The 15,037-nt window shown below is 42.0% G+C and overlaps 1 long non-coding RNA gene across 1 annotated transcript; it reads right to left on the bottom strand.

Moving 5' to 3' along the window:
- Positions 1–3,607: 3,607 nt before the first annotated feature.
- On the bottom strand, positions 3,608–7,613 carry LOC128427240 (uncharacterized). The gene is made up of 3 exons (XR_008333325.1): positions 7,532–7,613; positions 6,437–6,610; positions 3,608–3,979 (listed from the first exon to the last, which is right to left on the bottom strand). It is a non-coding gene; the product is annotated as an uncharacterized LOC128427240 (long non-coding RNA).
- Positions 7,614–15,037: the final 7,424 nt, after the last annotated feature.

Raw genomic sequence — 15,037 nt, 5'->3', positions numbered from 1 at the left:
TGAACACGTCAAACCTCCCTCTGCATTGTGCATCTGTGAAAGACAGACTGTGGGTGAACTCTGTAGCCAATTCCCAAATTTGACCTGCAGGTCATGTCTTAAAACGGCTTGTGTTTTACACCATTTACAAATGAAAACGATCTCTGTTCACGCAAGCACTTTGCCTCAGAATCAGTTAAAATGCTACATGTCACGTGACCACTGTAAACTGGAAGGATTTGGGTCTTAGATGCAGAATTGTTGCGTATTGCTCGAATAATAGTTTTTCTCCTACGCAGATGAATCATTGTAAAATGCAGAATTCAACTGCACAATGCCGATGTCAGTTGTTTTCTTCTGGAAGGGGTCATGTGATAGGAGTCTGACCAATCAGTGAAGGCTTTGCTGTGACCGAAAAGACACAATCGGCAAGCGGTCGTGTGTGTCTATGTCATCGTGTCCAAACATCTGCCTGTCCAGATTTCAAATGCAGCACCGGAGTTTTAAAAACAAAAATGGGGCAACCAGCTTTTCCAGACGAATCAGTTTTAGAGATTCTACAACTCTAGAGTAGTTTGGATGCCAGACTTGTCCTTAGTAGAGTCGATGTAGCTTCAGTTTACACATACTCTGCAGTAATCTCTCACACGTTCTCAGGAACTCTCTTCTCTTTCATCTAACTGAGAGTTACACTTGCACACGTGGTCTTGTTTTAGTTTCTTGTTTTATCCAGTCCGGTAACCTCGTCATTGTTGGTGAGTCTTTAAAGGCACTTTGAAACAAATCAGTTTCTTTAAAAGTGCATTTAAGATATTCTTTATGGCTCCACACTGGTGCAATTCACTTTTTCTTTTGTATTCACCAGCTCCAAATATAACCTAATTATAGTGTCTGGGGTCAGAGGTCACAGCTGGGTGCCCTCTGGACTTTTCACTAACAAAATGGAGGGAAGCGGCTGCAGGTGTCTGAAATGAACCTCTCTGTGTATTGTGCCAAAATATGTGAAGTCATTTAAATTAGATATGCTTACTTGCCAGTTCAAATATAGTAAATATGCAAGATGCAATGTGTTAATAATAGACTCTGACATTTATAACAACTTAAAAACTTATATTAAACTACAGATTTGGTAAAAGTATAAACTAAATGCATTTACTCAGTGGTACTCATTTTACATAGGTTAAAGTACAATTAAAGAGATAAACATGCACATGCAATGTACGTGTAGGTAAAAGCAAAAGTACAACATTAACTTTTCCACTTGAAAAAAAGTCTTTATTACTTGCTTTTAAGTATACTTTAAAAGTCAAAGTATTTGCAGAGTGTAGCCTATTTCCATAATGCAAAGGTCTACTTCATCAGGCTGAGTCTCAGCAGGCTCTAATCTGCCTGCTCTGATTGGATCAGTGAACTTATTCTGCTCCCATCATTGATTAAAATGAAAATAGGAAAAAAACAATGTGAACATGTCAAACTAATTAATTGTAAAGATGTAGTGGAGTAGAAAGTACCCTCCACCATGTTTTACAGGTAAATATCATAGTTACTTTGCAGAATTTTCTTTCAAACCCTTTGATCAGCTCATATGTACACCGTTGTATTTTTACTGAAGGAAGATTTTGCAGGGTTTTTACTCGCAATAGAGGGCTTTGCTTTTATTTCATTATTTACTTCTACAACCATTTGTTTTTTTCTGAGGCGAACAGCAATCTGTTTCAACCCTGATATTGTTTATTGATGCATCCTCACATCCTGATTAAGATGGCAACGTCTCTCTGCCAACCATCGTCTCCATCTGCAGACACACAGTCTCCCTTCGCTCCTTTATTTACGCAGTCCGTCAAAATTCATTTCCACTGTTTACAAACCTCACAGCTTCTCCAAATTGTTTCCCACTCTCTCTCTCTCTCTCTCCTCTCCTCTCTTTCTCCCACGGAGCACTGGTGTGATCATCATCCTTGAAGCCTGATAATTATCGTATCTCTCCCCGACGCAGCAGTAAGATCCCATCTCTTATCTCTGCGTACGAAGTTAATGATGGTACCATTGAAGTGAGGCCGACTTTACACAGCGACAGTGTCAACAGTGCAGCCAACCTTGATGTGCTCTGCATTGATTTTCACATTCCTCCGGGCTCGAGAGCACACAAGGGAATAGTTTAGCTCGTGGTTAAACTGGCCGCTCTCTTTTTAAGTGGCTCTTCACACAACGCTGCCACTGCTAACTCTGAGGATTTTACTCTTTGTTTTTTACAGTCAGACGACAGGGATGAAAGAGCCGATTGCAAACACGTCGCAGTGGCCGCAGAAGGCAGAGGAGGTTTTCTGAGGTACATGAGCTTTTATGGTAAATTTAGTCGACCAAAGCCGACACGGCGTTAGATTGCAGCCAGATTGCAGCAGGCATGTGTCGCACTCTTTTCATGGACGCTGCATTTCCTCATTAGACTGTGGTGATGTGGCAAAATGAGTCTGCATGTGAATGCTTTGGTCGGCCTTGTTGTTTTTTTGGGGAAGGGAAACCCACTTTAGTGATTTCCCTTTGGAGAACGACACCCCCCCCCCCCTTTCACTTCCCATTTATGACTCTCATTAGGTGCAATTAGCTGCATCTCCCTCTTCCACCACTCGTAATCCAGATGAGGGTATCGTCATCAGCAGCCCAGCAGTCTTGTACTAACGCCCTGAGCCTGGTGACTTCTGATGTTGGAGTCCAGCTGGGGGGGGGGGGGTCGGGCAGAGGTTCTCCGCTGTCCGTCTTGTGTGCTGCACCCCTGCCCCCACACACTGCTTCTAATTGGCTGGATCAATTTGGAGGGAAACTCAACAAGGAGCAGGGTCCCTCCAAAATTGACAATAGGTATAGTGTTTTACATACGTCCATAGGAAAGACAGATGTGGTCCCTCTCGACCACATCCACATTAGAATACCCTTATTTAGCTTCAATGGGAGAGGATACAATGGGACTTTATTTTGGCGGTCAAGCAAATGCATAATTTTTGGCGGCTAAGACGAGTTCATGATCTTAACGTCGCTGTGATGGATAGTATTGATGCTGTGGAGTGGGTAGAGTTTAATTCAAGTAGCATTATCAGCATTAGAGCCTGCATATCTGTGTGGGAATTCAAATTTAAAACATTCTGATCCTGAATATGAGACATTCTGCAGTGTTACCGCTTGACACTGTGATGAATTTCTTTCTTATAGCTGACAAAATGACTTGATTGATTAATTTATTTATCAAGAAGTATTAAGATGGAGGGAGGTCCTAAATTAAATGATCCTGGGATCTCCCTGTTTCCAGGATTAATAAAAGATAATAATTTTATCATTTTTATTAGCATTATTGAGGAAATGGAAACTCATTTAACAGAAAAATCTATTTTTCAGAAAATAAATTACAATTAAATAATTAAAACCCAAATACATCTATTAAATTAATCACATAAATACTGTTCATTTACAGACAGAAAACAAATATAACTTGAATTAGCAGCTGGTTAGCTCAGCTTAGCATTAACACTTGAAATAGGGGAAGAAGCTTTTCTGACTCTGTCCAAAAGTATGAAAACCTAAAAAGTATTGAAATTTTTTTTTTTTTAAAAGCTTTTCCCTTTTTAAACCCAGCTTAACCAAGTCAAGCTTGTTATCAATTTCACCTTGCCTAATTATTTAGCAAAATGATCCTTTAATGGCGCGATATGTAAGTTCTCTCTGCTGATATCTACTAAACCTAAGTCTCTCTTGCTTCTCTTACGTTGAAAACAAAAATGCACAAGTCACATTTTAAAGGAGACACATTAGAAACTCATGCTTGTAAATGTTTCAAAGTCAAAAAGAAAAACAAGGGATGGTCTTTTTTTTCTTTTGTTGCCCGACTGCACTCGATCTCCTCCTCTTCCTCCTTCGTCCTCCTCCACCTCTGCACTGCATTCCGCTCCATCAATTGAGTTTGGTCAGCCTTGTCCATCCTTGGCTGTGCAGAATACAATTAGTCTGCCTACACACACACACACACAGACTTTAAACTTTAAACCCCCAATACAATGGCCCCCTCGCACAATAGACACATGCCTATACTATGACCCCCTTGGCTATAACCCCCATGCACAAAAAACTCCCTGTCCATCCCCAGCCCCTCCTCCTTCCTCCCCTCTGCTCACTCAGCAGAATAATGAGCCTGATCATGTTTTTTTTACATCTCGCATTTCACATCATATCATTGAAATTACAAAGAGCTTAACAGGTGCTGAATCTCAGCTGTTATGGTGTGGATCTGAAATCTGGCCGGTGGTCAGACTTACGCTCCTAAATGTCTCCACGTATTAAGTTTCCAGCGATAAAGTTAATAACGTGTTACGGTTTCAAAGCTGGATGATGTAACCAAAGATGGAGCTGAGCTTTAACCATTAAAAGTAAGGGTATGGAGTCATCGCTTGAGGCATTTTCGAGGATTTGGGACGGCTGCATGAACCACGACAATTGCAATGATTTTTATTTGCAAAAGTTGCACAACGATGATTCTCGAGGGGAAATAACAAGCGGTTTAATGATCATTCCTCCAGCCTTAGCTGTAATCCAAGAATCTTTACATCTCGGCCCCCAGATGACAATTAAACTCTGTGAATAGACTCAGTGGGACCATAATTGCACACGCACCAAATCCAAAACCCCACAGCGTCTTTCATGTCCAACCATCTCTCACCAACTCCATTCAGTCTCCTTGGTGACCTGCAGCTCGTCCCTGAGTCCCCTTTTGATCTGTTTTTTTGTGTGTTTTTTTGGGGGGAAATGCCTTCACTCCCTCAGCACCTGCATCTCAGTGTCCTGCGGCCCATCAGTGGAACCTGTCTATTTAAAAAACGGATGCATCTGTTGCAAATGAGGTGGCCTTTGTCTCGGTGGGAGAAACCCTTGAGGGGACCGCCAAAACTTGGTGTCTCCTTGGCTCCACCATTGAGAGAGCCCCCAACCCCCCAGCTTCTCTGACCCACCCACACACCCACACCCACACCTCCTACTTCAGTAGTATCATATCACCTACCCCTTGGGGTATAGTGGTGTGCGGGTTTGGATGTTCTCATGATAACAGGTGTATTTGAATGTATACAACAGGTGGGTTAAATGCTAAAAGAGTTTTGCCGTGGTTTTCTAGGAGTTTAATATTGTGTTTTATATCCCACAGTGCAATTAATTATCATTCAGCTATATTTATTACCTCCGCTAAGGAGGCTATGTTTCTATCAGCAGGTTTTGGCAAATTAACAGGATTACAGAAACCTGTTCGATGGATTACCATGAAACTTGGTGGGAGGATGCGGTTTGGGTCGGGGATTAAATTCTAGGTGCGGATCTGTCTGGAAAAAAAAATCCCTTAATTTAACTTTTTCCTTTATCTTTCAGAGATTAAGTCATGCATCCTGATGAAAAAAATCAGGCAGGAAATAGAAATCTGGATCTGGTGAAGGGGACTTTTAGGGCCTTGGAGGAGATACTCAGTCTACTTTTAATCATTTCGTTTCATGCTTTTGTGTCAGGGTTGTGGTAGTGACCGGTAGATTTAGTTTTTATGTCCATAAGGAGCTCTACAAAACATACCAGAGGCAATAAATATTTATTTCCCTGCTCCGTTTGGTTGTTTGCCTTCATTTCCTTCATCTGACCCGGTGACTGGTGAACAGAGGAAGCTGATAGAAGGGAAAAAAGGAGGAGAAACAAAACCGGGTCTGTCCTCTGACTGAGTGGCTCTTCAATGGAGGTTGTTTCTTTCTGCAGTGAACTGTGTCGTCCTGCAGATGAGCGAGAGAGCAAAGGAGAAGGTGGGAACAAGGGGAACTTGCTGAATAACTAGAGCACGGAGTCCTGAATCGCCTTGCACATTCATGCATGCACACATATGCATGAGTGCATAGACTTTTCCTCTCTATGACATACTCTACACACACTCACACACACCATACACACACACACACACACACACACACACACACACACACACACACAGGGTCCAAGCTCAAGGTTTTTGGGCCTATCTGCACATGTATGCCGGCTAATCAGGGCCTCTCCACAGACAGAAAGCAAAGGGTCACTCAGGGTGAGATGTTTGTGATGGAAATTTGGACGGCAGGCGTAGGAAAACAAAGCTACAGACAAGGCGCCCCAGAGACGACATACTTTACACATGAGATAACACACACTGAGGAGATGCAAAGTAAAAAAAACGTTAAATAGGCCTTTCTCAGTCATATGACTAATGAAGATCGCATTGCAGACATGATATTATGAGAGGATAGTTGGAAAAAATGTTGCATTCAAATGTTAATTCTGAGAGCTGGTGTAGAAAAATGAAAACTTAGAAATAGCTTTAGTGGAATCTGTTTGGACAAACACACCTCATTCAACCACTTGTGAATTATTTTAAATTTGCTGTTTCCCAGAATATGTTTCTCCAACTTACTCCATGAAGCATTAAGGACACCGATTTGTCCCCTGACTGCGTATGATCCAGTGGTGAAGGTGTCACGTCATCCTCTTCATTCCGTCACCGCTGGAGCTCAGGACATACAGACCTGGCTTTAACTGGGTACACAGAGCATAGATCAGGGGCATCCGATGGAACCGCTGCGCCTCACTGAGAAATCACACAAAGATGGGATTTAATGGCCCTCCGATTGAGCGGTTCTGAAAAGCCAACCTCTGACCCCCAGCCTTGACCCCGGGCAAACCCGCCCATCCTCCAAGGTCCAGTGCTTGTCACTGGTCATTTGTCAAACACTGATCTGATTAACGTCCAATTTAGGTTTTGCCGACTACACACTTCTCGGCTCAAGACAAGCTGCTTTCAGCAACTTTACATGACAACAAATAGCCGGATTGTTGTGGGGAGAGAAAAGCGAAGAGTATTTGTTCCATTCGAGGTCGGCAGACAGAAAAAACCTGGAGACACGGCACCCTTGGAATGTCAGAATGGATGGTTTGTGTTAACACTAGTGAAGAAAGTTCACTGTCGTCATCTTTACTAATGAATCACAGAATAAAAATAAAGTGGATTATGGGAAATCGGGGAGGAGAGTCATCACAATCATCCAAACTAAACATGTCATACGTTGATCTCAATCCAAATCTAGCGATCAACAGTATCCAGACACAGAAATCCTCTGTGTTCATATTAGTCACCACTTGGTGTTCTCAAAAATGCCCACGAAGGACTGAAAACCAGCAGTTATTGTGGGGAATACTCACTGGGAGATGAGAGCTGGTGGGACATGGGTGCCCGCAGGATTAACTTGTGGCATGGGTGCCCAATGTCAGTCCTCCTGCAGCGGGTTTGGTTCTGACCCGACCCTTTGCTGTGTGTCTTCCCCTATATTCTCTCTCCTCATGCCGTTGACTCTTCGATAATTTTTCTTTTTCACTACTACAGAGCAGATCACTACCTCCCCCTCCGAAAAAGTTGAACTAAGTTCCACTAACCAGAAGGTCGGTGGTTCAACACCCGGCTCCTTCAGTCTCCTGACGACAACACAGGCAGAAATGATCCTGCAATACTCACCGAAAAATCCTTGGACAAGACACTAAACCCCCCAAAAGCTCCTGATAGATGTGAATGGTGTGTGATAGTGCCGTGTGCAGAAGCGCTGTGTGAATGTGTGAGTAGGTAAATGTGACTGGTTGATAAGATTAGAAAAAGCACTATAACAGTTGGTTTATGGTCAGTGTCAGACGTTTCCTCTGATTCTTTGCTGTAGACTTTCCTTCTTGCCATGGCCTTATTAAATCATTATTCATTTATTAAATACAACATAATACGACATTATCAAATATTCTCCACAACTCTATCTAATTTATTTTTAAATGCTTCCTTTATATTGTCATATTTTAACATGATGCCTTTTATATTTTCTGTTAAGCATTTAACCTTGCTGTGGAATGTGCTATACAAATATACTCGCCTTGCCTAGAATTAATGTGTAACTGGGACTTTGAGATGGATTCATGCTTGTAAACTCAATCAGCAAACAAATGTCATCCCTTTTAAATAGCTACATAATGTCACAAATACATTCATGTGCTTTAGGTCTCTAGCTACTGGATGTTTAGTCATGGACTTTGCAAAAAATGAATGCAGAGCAATGCAGTACAAACACACCATATGAAAGTCTGTAGCTTGAGGCCGTAACAAACCTCTTATCACGAACATCATCCTCAAAACAAACACACAGAACGACACACACATACATACATACACACACCCACACACACAAACACACACACACGCACACGCACACACACACACAATTAGCCCATAGCTCATTATATGTCTGCCACAGCTCCTTTCGATAGTGCTGGTTTGGGAGGGGGGTTGGCTTGGGTTGGTGACCCTGGAGAGTTTGACCTGAGGGGACACCGGGGAGTTGCCCTGTCGGGGGAGTATGAGTGAGGAGCTGACAGGGGGGGGGGGATGGGGCATGAGGGAGGGGAAAGTCACTCCTTGGTGCCCCTGCTGGTTCCCTTCTCTGTGAAGATCCCCACTGATTTCTTTTAAATAGAAAAACACACTGATTAGTCTTCAGCATAGTAAACTCCTGCAGAACAATTGCCTTTGAAATGACAATGTGGGAGGTAAAACAAAGCTCATTATAATTATAAACAAGAGTCAATCTTGTTTTCTTGCAGCCCGCAGTTTATAACAATCAGTGAAGAAGCAGTTTCCATCTGGAGGAAGTTGTCAGTTTTAGTAGAGTGGAACTGTTTCATATGTATGGAGATGCAGCGGTGGAGGAGGGAAGGATGATTTTCCCTCCGCATCCCTGAACAAGTCGGAGGCTGGAGTTTTGATTTCCCTCCAAAAACTCTATTGTAAAAACTTCTCCCCCTCCACTTATATGAGCTACTCAGCGGACGCCTCCACCCCCAGCCGTCACACATCAATCCACGGTGTTGTGTGGTTGTGTGTGGTTGTGTGTGTTTTGGGACGTGGGGGGTGTCTCGGCCAGAGTGCTGTTAACCCCCCAGGGTGTAAAGGATTTCTGGACTAACACTGCAAGCTTCAAAAACAAACTCTTTGATTTTGGTTTAGTCAAGGCCTCAAACTGACAGACGTGTCATTTGAGTCGCGTTCTACTGTGTCAAGTGGCTTAATGCACATGTGCGGTTTTCACTGTTGCTTTGTACAGAATATCTTCACATCCTGTTATACTTTGCACAGGCTTTGTTTCGGTTGCATTTTAAAATCCACATTTCTTTGGCTCCCTGTCTGAGAGCACATGCCTGTAGTGTATGAATAAAACCTATGGATGCATTTTTTTAGGAGGTAAAATATATTTTTCTACTACCTCCCCCCCTTTGTCAGGAAGCTTAATCAGGCCTAGTGTATATGACCTTTGACCTCTTCGGTATCGCTGGCCTTTCTCTTGCCTTTAGGGCAGCATCAGGCTATACCTCATTTAACTCTTTACCATTTAGACACCAGTGGTTTAGAATTAAGGAATGTGCAGACACATCACTTCTTAAACCCTGACTGGGACGCACGCTCGGTGATGAAAAATTGTTTATAGATGCACTTATATAACAATACTGAAGATTTAGCAAATAAGTTCCCTGGCCAAACAAAATTACGCTCTTAACTGTGCAATATTCACTGTGATATATTCATCTATATGCTATATATTCAACTGTTTATATGCTATATTCATCTGTCTGTGGAATATAAATGGTTCATGTGCAATCCATTCACTGTACATATTCTCACATTACATGTATTTTCCTGTTTTTACACTGTTTATATCAGTTTAACTCTGTTCATATTATTTATATTTCTTACACTTAAGTACTGCATGTTACTTACTACTTACTGATACCTATTTTGACTCTTGCAGCTGTGATATTGCAAATGTTCACATTGTGGGACTAATAAAGGATTATCTTATTTTATCTTAACTTATCGTAAAACTCATTAGTTACAATCAGCCATCAATAGGGATTTGAGAATGTCGGGCTATTAACACAGTTCAGTCTCACACCTCATGTTTACAATGTGTATAGCATCAACAGAACATAGTTAGTTTGCCATTGAGGCTCTGACCTTCCCTACATGTATATGTATATACTGGCGGGTGATGAGCAAATATCTTTAACCCCCTGTCAGGAACATACAGGTGGATGCTGGGCTGGTTGAGAGGCTGAATCGACCGGCAGCCATACTGACGCAGGGCAGCAGAGGCATTGACAAGCAAAGGGAGAGGTGGGAGATCTTTGCAGCTTAAATCGAGCGCCAAATTGGGAAGGAGTGACAATAGAGGATTATGGAGATTAAGCCATGTCAAATGAAATGTTATTCCATTTTCATGGGATTCATGTCTACATGGTGAATATTTTTGCCTGGTGCATTCAAGTGTTAAAAAAAAAGTGTCAGGCAGCGATTTCTTTAAGCAGTGTTCATTGTAACAGTAGGAAAGGCAGAGACCGGCTGGAGGTTTCATTTTAAAAGGTACATTTGAGAATGAGGATCCACCTGGATGAGAACAGTGAGCATCTTTGAAAACCTTTTGGACATTTCACTTTCAATACATCTGTTCTAGTGCAATAGTAGATTATGTGCCAGTGTACGTATGAGGGGAATTGTGATTGACAGCTGGGCATGTGTGTGCATGTGTGCAGTTTTCTTCGGAGTGAGTGATAGTTCATTACAGAGTGTGTTGTCAGGCGCCTACGTCCTGTTGTCCTCCATTTCCGTCTTGTTACAGTTAAAACACAGGAACTATTCTTTTACGTATTTGTACATGAAGCATTCAGAGCCTCTTCAACAATCTGCAGTAAGTCCATGAGCCTGCCCCCTTCTTAAAAATGAGCGAACCCACCGAACAAACGGCCACCATTGTGGATAAATACTGCTTTTGTTTCACCCATTTGAACCCGAGGTATCACTTAACGCCGAGGGGAGTGTGTCCACCCTTTTTCACTTTTCAGGGTCTTTGGCGCTGAATAGCTGAGACCACTGCCAAATGGGAAAAGGACTACACAGGCAGAAAGAAAGACCAGAATCAATCAGGAAGTGGCAGCTTTTCAGCTGTGCCAGAGGAGCCGGGCAACTTCCTGGTCCTGTTGCCAAGGGGACTGGAAGCTCAGCCAGCTGGTGCAGCGGGCAGCAGTTGGAACTGATGGAGCGGGGGGGGCGGGTGGCGAGTGGTGGTGGATGGCGGTTGGGATGTTGGGCAGGAGGAGTGGGCAGACGACTGGTGAGAGAGGGAGAGGAAGTTTAAATGTAAGCAATCATCCAATAGCATTGAATCACGTTTTGAGTGGTAATCAAGACTAGAAAAGCGCTATATAAATACAAAGCCATTTACCATTAATTCATAAATTTGTATCTATCTTTAGTTTGATAAAAGTAAAATAGTTCATTTAAAAAGTGTTTAGAATCTGATTATAGTTTCTAATCTTGCACATATTTCTCTAAAATCATCTTTGAATGTAAAGCTTTTACAGGGATGGGACTGGGGGCTGTTGAGTGCATGACTGGGTGTTCTGGGGGGGATCAGGGGGACCAGACTGGTGGAGATATAGGTAAACACAGCTGGGGACACACAGCACTGGTGGGTCTGCAGCTCAGCGGCCCCCTTCACTCATTTATCAGTGTGTTTGCTCAGGGGATGTGCCCTAATCTTCACATGCCGATCTCGGAGCGGAGCCTTCACAGAGCCCCAACAGGCCCGGGGATGAAAGCGACCCTGACCACTGTCACAGCCCTGCTAATTCCCCCATGGCCAAACTTGAATGTTATTATTAAAGGCCTCGGGGTCATCGATGGATCTGCCTGCGTGGGGCTGAATCTCTCTGTGGGTGGGATGGCCCTGATAATATATACTAAACTCTTGATCATAATCTGATGTTTCTCTGAGCAAGCCTCCGACTGATGAACAGGTCATTGTCATGGGGTGTCAGACCAAACAAGTGTTATCAGTGACACAGAAAATGTTTACAATAGGCCGACTTACATTTCAGATGAACACAGGGAGATAAATCCTGATTGTCAGGGGTTCATTGGATTCTTCTAAGACTAAAGCTTCAAAGAGTTTATGCATTCCTCAAAACAATATATCTATCTATCCACTATCTATCTATCTTTCTATCTTTCTATCTTTCATCTATCTATCTAGAGGTTTAATACTCTGGTTATAGAGCGCCATCTGCTGGTTAATACTTAATGTTGAGCTTCTCTGTTGAATGCTGCAGCTTGCGATAAGTACGAGCAGGGCCGGCCCTGGCAATGTTGGCGCCCTAGGCAAGATTTCAAATTGGCGCCCCCCCAACAGACACACGCAAACTATCATGCATCCCCAAGAAGTTTTGGACTGTATACAGATGCACACAGAGGCAGACAAAATTGTAAGCTATAAAAATATATAATAAAAACATAAAAATAGTCTGAAACAGCTGTACTGAGAGTATATCATGTCATGTCGACAAAAATAAACATTAATGATGTCCACAATCGGGCTGATTCTTTCCTCTATATTGTTCTTTCTACTCCTCCTCTACTTTGCGGTGCTTTCTGAATTGTGCACCTGATAATTTAATCTTTTTTTTATTAATTTTTGACTCTAACCGCAGTCTATCACTGCAGCGTGTACGTCAGGGACACACCTGAGGCTGCGGCGCAAATTCTGTGCGAGCCGCCGCCTGACTGTTCACACAGGGAGCCATCCAGGAGGATGTTTTAGATGCTGGCTTGCCTGTCCACGGAGCCACGGGTGGTGACATCAGCAAATGTCCCTACTATGCTGCCGAAATGAGTAGGTATTTATTCTACTCTTTGTATGCGTCATACTGCTATGAGGAACTGTTGTGAGGTTGTTGTTGTTAAGGTTTGTTTTTCTCTTTTTGTGCATCCAGCGGTGTCGAGTGGAACGGCACATGCCGGTCAACTCGCCATGGCCGTACTCCGACACCCAGCGGGACAGGTTCTGTTTGCGACTTGGATTGCTGCTCTGGCTGGATTCGCTGCTTGGTATCTGATGTGATCCCACCTCCAGCCTGTCATTTTGCTGCTGAGAGAGGGAGAGGGAGGAGAAACATTGAGGGAAGGCGAACAAGGAGATTGAGACCATTCCATAGTTTAATACAAACATTCTTTTGGGGTCCAAGCTAATTCAATATTGCACATTGCTTAAGAGGGAAGCTGACAGGAAATATACTTGGTTTTATTGGACTATTAGCACATCAACTCCATCCATCTCTCCTGCTATGCCTTGATGTGTTGTTTCTCCCCTTCCTTTGGACTATCCCTTCATTTGATGTCCCTTCAGAGTGTCTGGTCGTACCTCAAAACCTTCTGGAGCTGTTTGCTGATATTGGCACAGAAGCACATTGTGTGAATAGTTTGATTTTATTATTTTTTTCAACTTTACCTGAAATAACTTTTTGATGCGACCCATTTGAAAAGTGTAACTGGCTTTACAGCGGAAAATGATGCACCTATATACAAAACACTGTTACACAACTACAGTTCTTTTTTTGTAAATCCATTCTCACATTTAATAATTCATACTTGGCCTCCAGAAAGTTAGTTAATGTGCACAGACAAGTGATAGGAATCCGAAGCTGTTTTTCAAGACATAGCACACCTGGACTTTGACAAGTGTATGTTTTATTAAAACTATTTCAGATAATTGAATTTCTACTGATGCATGTTGAAACGATTTCATTCTTTGCTTTGGGTTTTTAAGCTATATTAGGATTAAGGTGTAAACTGAGACAGTTTCTCTGTTTGAGAAGGAAATTCTCTTCTGCTAATATTAATGGTTTATCTTCATTCTTCTGATAGAACTGTAGTTTATCTACTTGACGGTTACTGAGAGGTAGGTCTTTTAACAGCTCATTTGTTTTGAATACACAAGTATCTACCATCGCTACAACTGTGTACCCATTATCCATATTGTGTTGTGTACAACTTCGAAGGAAGTTTTCTTCCTGTTAGTACAAAACTTTTGTGTCGCTCGTACTGTATGCAGTGGAATTAATTTAAATTTTCACCCTGACACAGTATGCTTGTTGCACACAGAGTACCAAAGGAGATGTGTTGGTAGTAACATTTAAACCAGGATGCTGTGCTCTCAACGCATACTGCATGTGACTATGCAGTATTCTTTCAGTAGCAAAGCTCATTCAGGACAACAGCTGGACTGCAGAGGAACCCAGCAGCCAGCAGGGGGCAGCCTCAGGACATCACATGGAAACAACAGACTGTGATTCTTGAAAGGCGTCAGAAGTCAAGGCTGGAAACTACTGGGTTCTACTGGTTCTCTAACAATAGGTTTTTAAAGCATGTTAAATCATCCAGTTTCTAAATCCAAAAATATAAAAGTAACTTTTAAGTAAGGCTGTCAAACATTTGTAGAAAAGTAGAAAATATTTTCTGTGAAGTGTGCATCAAAAGCAGCATAGAATGACACGGACACACCTACACACACACGATAATTTTCTTAGTGTGCTTAGTTCTGCTTGGAAATCAGCAGGCGGTGTGGCCTAGTAGGTAAAGTGGTTGCTCTCCAAACACAAATCCCCACTCTCTCTCCCATTTTCATGGCGTCAATATTCTGAACTCTTAAAATTGGCGTGATTTCAATCAATTATTAATGCAAAATATCTTACACTATTTAAATTAATGAAATAAAAAAAATTAAATTTAAATTAAATTAGATTAATTAATAAAAAATTGCGCGTAATTCCTGCGCAATGGGCTTCGGCGCAGAATGTGCGCAGTAGGCTTCTGCGCAGGATGTGCGCAATGGGCTTCTGCGCAGGATGTGCGCGCGCAGTTTTTAATTTTTTTTTTAATTTAATTTAATAAAAAATATTTTTAATAATTTTTTTATATTACTTTTTTTTTTTTATTGAAAAAAATACACATTTTTTTAGAGTACAGGTACATTTATGCAGGATGACTCCTAAATACTAGTTTTTATTGACAAAACTTTGAATATTCTAGGAAATAGACAATTATATTTAGTGCATGATAATGTTAAACGATAAAATAAAGTCCTCTCGGCTTCCGTAA

The sequence above is a fragment of the Pleuronectes platessa genome, chromosome 21 (genome assembly GCF_947347685.1).
Source record: "Pleuronectes platessa chromosome 21, fPlePla1.1, whole genome shotgun sequence".
In the NCBI taxonomy this organism is placed as follows: domain Eukaryota; kingdom Metazoa; phylum Chordata; class Actinopteri; order Pleuronectiformes; family Pleuronectidae; genus Pleuronectes; species Pleuronectes platessa.
The sequence above is the reverse complement of the archived record's forward strand: the minus strand, read 5'-3'. Positions and strand labels throughout refer to the sequence as shown.